Raw genomic sequence first — 10440 nt, forward strand, 5'->3', positions numbered from 1 at the left:
AAATCTTTGGAAAGATTTCAGGACCAATTTAAAGATGTGGTCCTGAAGTTGTGCTTGCTTTGGCATTAGACATACTAAGGCTGTGTGAATCATCACTCTGTGGTAAAAAGCAGAGACATGGATGGATATGAGCAGACCTGGGGAGGTGTGTGCTTATCGAGAGGAAAGATAAGCTTGCAAGTCAACAAATCCAAGCCTTGCTGGGGTTAGGAATCAGTGGAGGGGAAAAAGAATTGGGTATTAGAATTGAACTTTCTCATTTTAGTTTATGTTTTATCATTCAAGTGAATGACCTTGGTTCAGTTATTCTCTCTCTCTCTCTCTCTCTCTCTCTCTCTCTCTCTCTCTCCTCACTCTGTCTCTCTGTCTCTCCTCACTCTGTCTCTCTTCCCCCCTTTCTCTTTCTCTTTCTCTCTCTCTCTCTCTCTCTCTCTCTCTCTCTCTCTCTCTCTCTCTTCCCCTTACCCAATAGTAATAATGAAATTATCCTTAGGGATCAGCGTAAGATATGATAAATTAATGTATAATAAGTACTCTAAAAAGGTAAATATAAGACACTATCTATCTTCTAAAGTCTTCTGTTTTGGAAGTTTTGACTAGGAAAGAAGAGAGAAAAACAGGCCCAGAGGGCCTGGAGGAGAAAGTACTCACTGATTGGAGGATATAACAACCAGCAGCTCCTCTTTCATTTTAACTTCTATTCTGTCAAGAATAACTATGGCTTTCATTTGTCTCCCCCGAAAAGATATGCTGAAGTCTAGTCCCAAATAGCTCAGAATGTGACCTTAATTGGAAAAGGGCTGTTGTCCATATACTTACTTAGGATGGGCTCGTACTGGAGAAAGGTGGACCCCTAGTCCAACAGGCTGATGTCCTCATAAGAAGTCTAAATAAAGACACAGAAGCTTTGGAGGAGGCCATGTATAGATACAAGGGGGGACTTCAGGTATCTAGCTACAAGCCAAGGGAGGCCAAAAATGACAGAAAATCATTGGAAGCTGGGGAAAGGCAAGGAAGGGACCTCCTCTATGCATGTCAGAGCAAACAAGGCCTTGATTGCAGACTGCTAGCCTCCAAGACTGTGCAAAAGGCATCGGGATGTGTCAAGCTTCTCAGTGTGGTGCTTTCTTACTGAAGCCTGAGGAAACTAGAGTAAAACGAGTTGTGTTATGTTTAGAAAAGCCCTTAACAGAGCCCATGATCTACTTCAAAGCAGATAAATACAAGACACTAAAACATAATAATAATTACTGTAGGGTTTTATCCCAAAAGTTTTATAGAGTAATTGTATATGTGAGTAAGTAAAATAACTCTTGCCAGCACAGGCAGCCAATTATTTCAGATACTAAAACACAGAATCCACTATTATGCAAATCTGATTGGCCCCCATCTGTGGAATCACTAAAGATTAAAATGTGTGGTCCTAATGTTCCAAAATCCAGACCTGTGAGAGGAGTATGTTCTGGAACTTAGTTTTGCTTATGCAGGGTGCGGAGTTCAATAGGCAATACAACTTTTCACTCCTGCAGCATGGCAAAGAGCACCCTTAACTCATATGTGATGCATCAAAGTATACTGTCTAGGCCTTCAAAATGAGTTTCAGCCCTGGATCTGCCACTCTTGTAGGCTTTAGGTAAGTACTAGAGTGGACATCTGTAAAGTTTTATCTGTTCATCATCTTTTCCTTTCAAGGATTGCCTGTCCTCCAGATTAAGATCTCTTACCTGAGGGCCAGGCATGTGGGTCTTGTAAGTTCATGTCTCTAACTCCACTAATTTAAATTGTTTTCAAATGTTACATGGACAACAATATTTGTTGAATAGGAGCTGGGGAGGTAGCTCAGTACAATAAGTGCTTGCTTAGTAAGCACAAGGGCCTGAGTTCAATCCTCAGTTCTGAAAAAAAAAAAAATTGTTCAGTATTTGTCTTCAGTAATGTGAGCACTAAAGGCCAGTGTGTCAGGCATCTGACTCGTTCCACAAGGAGGAAGTCTACTTGTGAATGAAACCTTGCAAAGTGACAGAGGGCTGGCTGTATCCTGAAATCTTACCATTTACATACTTGGATTGTGTAATTATGAAAAGATTCATCCTCTTTCTCCTTTTATTACCTTCATCTGGTTTGAGATAAATTTTATAATTACTTAACTTGTCTGGTTTTCAGTTTTCTGATCTATAAATTAAGGGGATTATCCTTCAACTCTGACCACCAGTAAGAGAAAAATAAAATCTCTGGAATTGAAAGTATAAGAAATACATGGGGTAGGGACAGCGAGATAGCTCAGTGGACTAAGCAGCTATTTAGGCAAGTGCAGGGACTGGGCTTCATCTCTGGCACCACCTGCCTCGCCTTACCCATCTCTGGGGACGCTGAGCCAACCACTGAGACTGGTATGCATGCCTGTATCCCAGTGCTGGGGAGGCTGAAAACTGGAGGATCACTATGAGTCCAAGCTGTGTAGTAAGACCTTGTACCAAATACATTAAAAATAAAAGAAAAAAAGAAATATATGGGGTGGTGTCATAATCACTACTGGCCTGCTACAGAGCCACAAGCTGAGCCTAAGCTACACCAACACAATCCTAGTTAGCCTGCAAAACAGGATCAATAATCATTTTAAAAATAATAATCATAAATTAAATTATTAGATGTTCAAGGCATTAAAACTTAGTGAACTTTGCATATGTCAAAGAATAGAGCGCTAACAGCTGGATGTTTTCCCATCAGACCTCCACAAACTCAATTTCCTTGTCATTATCTCTGGTCTTAAGCCTAATATTGTAACTGTTTTGTTTCTAAATTTCTCTAATTCTATCTAGAAAATGACCAAAAGTGCACTTATTATGCACTAATGGAAATTAAATAGGTCTAAACATTAGTTTGAGCCCTTGTGTTTCAAGGCTGGAATATAACTCAGAAATTATCTAGTTCAATTTTCTCTTTTTACAGATGAGAATCCTAAGGTCCAAAGAGCTTTCCTGACCTATCAAAAATCTCTCAGCTGATTAAGGTCAGATGAGACAAAACCCCAAGCCTTTTAAGTCCTACTTTATCACTCCTTGTATTGCAACAAATTTCTACTAGTGTTTACCAAATCTGGAAGGACTGAAAGCCAATGCTCCCTGCTGATCTCACTGTTTCTGATTTTTCTAGGTATGTTTGGGGCTTTTGAAAGCTGTGAGCTTGAATATCAAAGTTTCTTCCAACAAATGGAAGGAGCCAGTAAGCTTGATGCCTTATAATTAGACTATTTTATATTTTGTAAGCTTTCTATTCCATAACAGTACAATGTCTCCGCCATTCAAAAAAGGGAAAAAAAAGAGAACAGATTTAAGTTGGCATTCCATCTCTGCCTTTTATGACAGCAATTTTTTAAAGGTTGAGCAGAGTTACCCCTACACCTGTTTCCTTTAAACTGAAAGGGACCCAGCTGCACTCTGTAGGGAAATCACAAAGACAACTGGAGATCTTGTCAATTTACAGCCAAGCTTGGCTGGAGAAAAGTGGATAGCTGATTTGAGAAGATAGGAAATAAGTACATTTACCTGAAGATGAGCATGGCCCAGCTGAAGAGACCAGAGATAATGGGGAAGGCTTCCTTGGGCTTGGTGGGGAAATTCATGATTCTGTAACATCAATCAAGACAGTTTTATCTGATTGCTAAGTTTCAAGAAAAGCAGTGAACATTTAAAATAGCTATACAGAAAGAGAAAAAGGAGACAGAGGAAGGTACATTCTCTGTCATGTAAAGTTGAAGACTAAAGACATATTGGATGATAGAGAATTAACAGCAAATTTTAATGCTAGCACACTGAAGTAGAGAAGTTAGTTTAATTATACAAGAAGAAAGGTTCTTCCTTTAGGTTTCAGACCTCACTGCAAAGGATTATGACCTCAGCTCAACACACACAGAAGAGGAAGTATTCATTGGTATGAAAGAGCTGCAATAACTCAATCAAATTCTTTAAAAATGAATTTCTAAATGTCTTATTGCAAATAATTACACACCATAGTTCTTCTAGATGTTCAATAAATGAAGATGAAGATAATGCACAGCAGGCTTCTTAGCTTGTAGAAACTCATGTCATTTACCTAGACTACAGTCATAAGCAGTGAATTCCTGGAGAGTGGGCAGCACACACACATATACACAAAACAAGCACAAAAGCTCATATTAACTTGAACAGCTGACTCTCTGTGCGAAGGTGTTAATCTGTCTAATCAATTATTACTGCACATAGAGAACGATGCGATTTTAGAGGTTGTGAGAGAACATGGAAACAGAAAGCCAGTGAGTATCATAGTATAAGAGGAAAGACTGGGAACAAGAAGGAGGTTCAGAGAGAACACAGAGGAATGTGGGATGTCAGGCTACTTAAGCAACAAAGAGACCTCTCCTCCTCAATTAATTTCACTTAAATATTTCTAAAACATCAATTGCATATGAAGAATATGCTACATATTAATCCCTTCTATATTTACATCCCAGACTCTATGATTAGAAATATAAAATCTATACACTTAAGGCATTAAAATACACAATGAATAGCAATGGCAGATGACTGACCTGGTGCAAAGGGCTACAAGTGGTTGGAGATTAATGATGTGATTTCAAGGCGAATTGAGCTAAAATAAGGATTCAGTTAGAGGTGAATCAAGTCCGAGCTTCAAGAAGGATGGGGAGCAGGTAGAGAGTTCTGGGAGGAAATTCTCAGTGAGGAAAAAGAGATGAGTAAAATGTGAAGATGAGAAAATTCTGGAGATATGAGCAAGGGCAGCGAGGAGATGACCACTGACACCAGACTGCAAATTCTTGAAAATTTTATTTGAAACAAATATGAGAAAAAGGAGAGAGTGGAAGATTATTTTCTGGGTAAAACGTGGAAGGCTTATTTTAAATAAAGGAAATCTGATTGATTTTAGTGAGGTTGACTAGCTTCTAATTATGGAGGCAAGCTCTTTCCCTACAGAAAAGTATTCTTTCCTTTGTCTGCAGTCTAAGAAGTCCTTCAGTAGATGGTTGCATTGAGACAACCACTGACCCGATAGCTAGGTAACACTGAGAGGACCCCAGGGTCAGATTTGGAGTGTGGGGGATACATAGACCCCTGAAAACAATGTTAATTCACTTAACCCCTAGTAGCTGAATTGTCTTGTTTTAAACGTATCCTAGTAGCAACAGTTTATAGTTCTAAACACTGAGAAAAACCTAGTCTATAGCAAGCATCTGGCACTGACTTTACATTTCACTTTGGATGGGCAAGGAGATCTCCCTGTTCTTTTTATTTCTCTTTTGCTTGTCTATTTCATATAATGTCATTAAAAAACAATAAGTCAATTGAAGAACTCACAAAGGATAAGTTTTACCTACTTGAGAAGACCTAATTCTGTAAGCATTGTCCATAAAGGCATTTTGTTACTTTCCCCAAATTCTATTCTCTGTTGAATCTTCCATGAAAGTAACAATCTGCCCTTCATCCCTTAACTTCCATTTTCTGCTCATCTGCTTTCACGTTCAGAGAAGGAAGAAATACATCTTTTACTTTGCTTCTATTCACTTCCTGTGGCTAACTTTTATAGAATTTGTATAATTTTAAGGACTATGAGGATGTTTTAAATACTGAAAATTCTCTCAATATGCAACGCTGACCAGAAATTCTCACAGTGAATGCTTGGCAAAGAGATAGAGGCATCTTAAGCAAATAATCTGCTAAATTAATAAACCTCATAAATTACAAAATCCCTGAATACCAACTGCTGAAATACAATCACTCTCTGACCTGAACCTATTAAATGAAGAAGTCTACTGTGCATAATTTACAACAGTGCTATGAATGAAAAATAGCTCCTTAAAAAGGAGATAAAATATAAAAATGGTCTTGCTGTAGAAACAGAATTGCTGATTATTTCAGTTCTTATTTATTTCACTATTGGTTTATGGGTCATCTATTAATTTTTATCTTTATCATTGTTGGGCTCTCAATTGCTCAATAATCTACAATCAAGACAATATTATGTTTTTTTAGGTAGCATGTTAAGAGTGATGTTAAAAAAGCATGTTTGTATTGTACATATGCATAGTATTTCCTTAAACCTAGAAAGTATAATAGTACATGAGTGATTGAAAATTATGAAAATAAATTGCAAAAAAATGTTTTAGTGAAAGACATTGTCATTAATCGACCTGTAAATCCTCCTCAAAATACTGCTTCTTCCTTCAAATGCACATCACATCATTCTTGCCACTCTTGGAAGCAGTTCCAAAGGCTTATTTCCCAAGCATCTTTAGTTGCACTGTTCTGGCTATCTTCCTGTCCTGCATTTACTTTTGGGGGCAACCCACTTGGGACCTCCCTTCTGTCTCTCTCTTGGGCAGGAGTTTTCTATCCTCCAGTAAATATATTCTGCTCATAAAAAAGATAACCTTTCATAACCACTTGGATTTGGGGAAGAACCAGAAATTTCACTGTGCAGATCTGTGAATAAAGAGGCTGAGGACACACTGATATTTTTATTTGACAGAAATTCCACAAACAATTTTTTTAATGTGTTTGGTTGTTGCAGGGTCTCACTATGCAGCTCAGACTCATGGTGATCCTCCTGCTTTCAGTCTCCCCAGCACTAGGATTATTGGTGTGTGCCACTACTCCCAGACTTTGGCTGGCTCAGCCTGCCCTGGGGGCAAGGCTGGCATGGCATATAGTGCCAGGCATGGACCTGAGGTCCCTGTACTTGCCTACACTTGCCTAAGTAGGCACTTTAGTCTGCTGAGCTATCTTACCAACCCCTCAACAAACATTTTGATGCAATACTTTTTTGGGGGTGGAGGAGTTTGGCACTGGGAATCAAACTCAGAACCTTGCCCTTGCCAGGCAGGCACTGTACAGCTGACCTATATCTCCAGCCCTCCATAAACACTTTTAATTGATTCAACACATCTATGCACCTTAGAAAAGAAATTCATTTAAAAAAGGAATGCTAGATCTGCTTTGGAAAGTGGTAAAAATGATGAAATACATGTGTTTGAAGCAATGAGGAGTCAGTGAATGGAGTCAATGGCAACATGTCTTTCACTGTAATAAGTTTTTCATTTTTAACCTCAACATTCACCATGTATTTTGATCACACATATCTGTTGGTAATTCTACCACTGTAAGTAGTTATCTTTTAAAAATCAAATGATGAAAATAATCAAATTATGTTAAGGCATTTAACGAGTGGTTCTAGGGTTGGGAACTTGGGGGACATCATTTAATAGACATAAAGCTTCAGATATAGTAAATGAGTAAGTTCTAGAGATCTACTATACAACAAATTGCCTGGGGCTAACAATATAATACTGTGAACATCAAAACCTATTAAGAAATTAGATCTCAATGTTTCTACCATGGGGATGGTGAGAAAACTTGATGGGGTAGGGTTATGATAGCCAAGCGCTTGTATATATCCGAGTGCATCAATTTGGACACAGTAAATATGTGTACATATTTGTATATCAGCTATACTTTAATAATGCTGTTAAAATAACATTGATTAAATTAATCAATCAGTTTTTAAGTGGGAGTACTTTTGTACTCCCACTCAGTTCCTATCTTCTGGAAGTACTGGTAATGTCTGGAGATATTTTTGTTTGTCAAAATTAGGGCAAGTGGTAGTTGTGATACCTAGAAGGTAGAAGGCAGGACTACGGCACACACTCTGCAGTGTGTACCCAGAGTGATGCTGTTGAGAAAGACTGGATTAAAATGAAAAAATCAATCCATGTTTCTAGGAATGTGGAAGGAAAGGGATCTTCTAAGCACAATCACTTGGCAAATTCCTTGTAGAATTTTTATTCCCAAACAAGCTATTCTGTGTCAGCAAAATGAGTTTAGAACTCATCTTCCTAAGTCCCCCTCTGGAATTTTGATGACATGAAGGACTTCTACAGATATAACTCTTCTAAGGAGGTATGACACAAGCCAGGAGTAAAAGAGGGGTAGGATTCTTGTTTCAGTATATATCACCTAAGAAACATTTGGGGCTCAGATGGACTGAAAGAAACACAAAAGGAAAACCCTTATGCCTGCGCTGTCATGCTATTAATGAAACCGTATTTAACATTCCAGCCTGTATATTATATTATTTTAAGACTCTGAGGGCGAACACTTGCTGGAATTGAGTTATTAAAAAAGAAAGTGAAAAAGTGGCCTTTAATTAGAGCAGTCATATATTTGTGTTGCTAGGCCCAAGTATACAAATCATGAATGAAATAGCAGAAGTTTCTTCAATTGATTTTATGACCTAAAGTCTGTTTAACTTTGGAGGTTTTCCAGAGGAATCTTAACATGAGCAGAATGTCCATTAGAATTTTATTCTATTTTTTAAAATTCTAAGACTTTTATTTCTTTTTTAATTATTATTCACCAAGTCCTTCAGTGCTGCTTATTTATGTAAGGTTTTTTCCCTTAGTTCCCATGTATCTCTATAGTCAAGGATAGCAGCATATGATATGCTAAAATTATGCACATTTACCATATCAAAGAAAGCACATATTAAATTGAAAACTATTTTAAAAGGGATCATCAGAGTCATTTTGTGCTATTATGTGAACTTCACATTTATAATGTTATCGTTTTCAGTGAGGCTTCAAATCAGTGCCGTCAGGTTCTAGTGTGTTTAGCTCAGAGACGCTAACGTGTTAGTTTTCAAACATTTTTATTTACAAAACAAAAACAGATTTTTAAAAAGCCTAGAGTGTAAAACAGACATGGAGACTGAGGAAGGGGAATCAGCAAGAAGTGAACTTAAGAAGCATTCCCGGAACATCGAGGAGCGTCGCGCTGTCACTCTGAGCCCTTGCTCCGCTGTCGTTCAGAGGCAGCAACTGTGGCTTTACTGCTTTTCTCTAGATCTTCATTTTCTTACCTAGAAATTGGAGATATTAATATCGTGAATTTTTGTAACAATTAGATAAAGTAATTTATGTAAAGTAGTATCTGTGATGCTCATTTATTTCCCACTCTTTACTTTCAGTTCTGCTCATCTTGCCTTTGTAATATGCCATTTTGAAGGCTTAAGTGCCGATCAACTGTCCTATAAATTCCCTGAGAACAGAGAGGGCGACTGGGAATTACTTACCAGGCCTTTCATACATTGCTCTAAAGATCAAGATATAGCAGATTCCCAATTCCTGAAAGTAACCACTACTCAATGGGGACGGAAGAGAAAAGTACCACCAACCTTTGTCTCTGTGTTAGTTAATGTCATTTCTGCTACAAAGCCTCCTCGATAGTCTGTAGTCTTTGGTTTTCTATAATAACCAGCAGTCATAATGCTTAGCTACATCAAAAGATCAAGAAACTCTGGGTGTGCTGTAACATGCCTGTAATCCTAAAACTCTGGGAGGCTGAGGCAGAAGGACGGTAAATTCAATCCCATTCTGGCAATTTAGTAATTTAGCTAGATGTTATCTCCAAATATAAATGAATAAATAAATATTAAGAGAGTTCTAAATAAAACTATAATTTGCACTGACAGTTTCATTACACTAGTGATTTTCAAAGTTAGAAATACAAAGCTTCACATGCTATCCTGACATCATATATCTGATATCTGGTCCCACAAGTCTTCCCAGAAATTCTGATACACTCAAAAATTTGAAAATGTCAGCCTAAACCAACATCCTTGTTTCTCCTTTCTAGTTAGCCAGATTGCAAGTAGTAGCAATGTTGCTCTCATAGCTTATCACAGGTAGACAATGGATAACAACACCTAAGTGCATCAGTGTAGTTAGATAATAGAAATAGAACACAGAATTTCTCACAGTGTAGTAATGGTAATTCATAGCCTGTTCATATTTGATATGTTTAAAAAATAAAGGAGAACTGAGAGATAGATCAGTGGCCTAAATGCCTACCTGGCAAGTGCAAGGACCTGGGTTCAATCCCCAGTGCCACATGCTGTCCTCACTCTGGAGCCCCAGGCATGCCTATAATCCCAGTAATCCCAGAGCTGGAGAGGCTGAGGCAGGAGAATCACTGCAAGTTGAAGCTTCATAGCGAGACCCTGTACCAAATAAATAAATAAATAAATAAATAAGAATTTGTTTAGGCAGACATATTTAGGGTAACAAAGTTAAATAGGATTTTTGCCTGAGGAATTCTCAATCTTTTCATAGGCTTAGAAACATTCTAATGGTTGACCAAATAGCAGATTAAAGTGCCTGAAAGCAGGAGCAGAGGCTAGGGGTTTGATCCCTGGTCCTGCTGTGCTGGCCCCACACCCAGGGCGCACTGAGATGGCAATTGAGATTGGTTGTTGTAGTGTGAGTCTGTAATCCCAGCTCTTGGGAGTTTGTAAATAGGTGAATCACTATGAGTCCGATCCAGTAGTGTGACCTGGAACACCTTGTAGTTCCTTCCCTAAAAAATACGAAAGAAAGAAAGAAAGAAAGAAAGA

The sequence above is a fragment of the Octodon degus genome, unplaced genomic scaffold (genome assembly GCF_000260255.1).
Source record: "Octodon degus isolate 3935 unplaced genomic scaffold, OctDeg1.0 scaffold00078, whole genome shotgun sequence".
Taxonomy (NCBI): domain Eukaryota; kingdom Metazoa; phylum Chordata; class Mammalia; order Rodentia; family Octodontidae; genus Octodon; species Octodon degus.